Genomic DNA, 1,754 nt, shown 5'->3' on the forward strand with positions numbered 1-1,754 from the left:
AGGACCAAGTTGGATAGTGAATTGCACTTTTTCATCCACTGGATGTCAGTATTACACTACCACTGTGGTGCCTTTCCAGGTGCTGGGAGGGGTTGGATCTCTTTGGGGTGAGGATTTGAAAGATCTCTCCTTTGTGGTGGACAAGTGATGTGAAACACGTTTGCAGCTCGGGGGAACGAGCTCACTGCAGCGTGGACGAGCCCTTTGGCTTCTGCAGAAGCAGGCTGGGACCATGAGGTGTAAGTATCAAACCTCACAGAGTCTGTAGCCAGAGAGACACTCTTCAGTGCTGGGGTCAGTTCCACAGCCTTTTGACTATTCCAAAATCGCATCCTTATGTCGTGAAAATACATGACCCCTTCTCTTTTTAAAATAAGTTTACTTGCTTATATCAGTGAGACAAATAATGCTGCGTCTGGCAGGGACACTGTCCAGGAAAAGGCTGCATGAAGGGATTTCTCTAAACAAATGAGGAGTGCTGCCAGCTTGGGACAATTCTGAGTGCAGGAATGAGAGGGGACAAAACTTCAGAGGGAGCTTTGCTATTTGGAGTTGAAAGTCAGGGGTTGGAGATCTGACACTGAATATTTCCAGAAGTGATGGTTTTTTATAGGCTTAATAGGTTTTTTTAATTAACGTACCTGAATGAACTCAGTAGTTTTTAGTGACTGACCATCCAGATCTTAAAAAAAAAAAGTCTTTGTTAACCTGCTTTTTTTTCTGCTTCAGATGCCTTAAGCAGCAGCTATCAGGTGGACACAGAAAGGAACCAATTAGTTACCTGCATGGTGATTAAGAGATAGGTTAAAGCCATAGAGGAGTGTGTGCTACTGCTCTTTATGGACCCCTGTATTTAAGTGTTTTCATATGAAATGTGACATTTAACATATCATCTAATGCTGTGCTTTGTCTGTGACTAAAATACAGGCAGCATTGGAAAAAAAGATTGTCCTTAAAAGACGATTCATCAAAAAGTAACAAAAGAACTGGTATTCTCTTGTTAAATATAAACTCAGGCTGATTAGATTATTCTCTTACTTACATCTTTCCCCTGGAAGCTGCTTTTTAATCTGCCCTTTACCTGGAAGACTTCAGGCAACTTTCAAATTCATCAAAAAGTAACCAAAGAACTGATATTCTCTTGTTAAATATAAACTCAGGCTGATTAGATTATTCTCTTACTTACATCTTTCCCCTGGAAGCTGCTTTTTAATCTGCCCTTTACCTGGAAGACTTCAGGCAACTTTCAACAGGCATATGGCATCAATGTACCAAAGGAATAAAACATAAATATTTGCAAACATTTTGATACTAAGGTGCCAATTATCCTTATTTAAAAGTACTTATCCTAATAATTACTTTCAGCAGAGACACCTGCTAAGGATTCAGCATTTCCTATTCCTTCAGTTGGTGAGAAGTTTCCTTAGTCATTCTCATGCATCCTTCACAGTGCTTTTCAGGGAACAAGCAAGAGAGAGAGGAAAGAATACTTCATGTGCCTTGGGAGCTGTAAAAATGGGGAGAGGAAAAAGGAATTTGTATTTCAAATAGAGAAGGGAAAATTCCAACAGAATTATTTTTTCCTTTCTAAGCCGCCTATAGCAGCAAAGAACAAACACGAAATAGCAATTCTAGGAAAAAAACAAGTAAGGAATACTGCAATTGCATTAAATTAAATAACAGGAGGAAATTAGGGAGATCTCAGATGTAATTTTGAAATTTGTATGTTAGTCATGTGATTAGTGCTAACATTC

This window comes from Acanthisitta chloris, unplaced genomic scaffold (assembly GCF_000695815.1).
Source record: "Acanthisitta chloris isolate BGI_N310 unplaced genomic scaffold, ASM69581v1 scaffold36851, whole genome shotgun sequence".
In the NCBI taxonomy this organism is placed as follows: Eukaryota; Metazoa; Chordata; class Aves; order Passeriformes; family Acanthisittidae; genus Acanthisitta; species Acanthisitta chloris.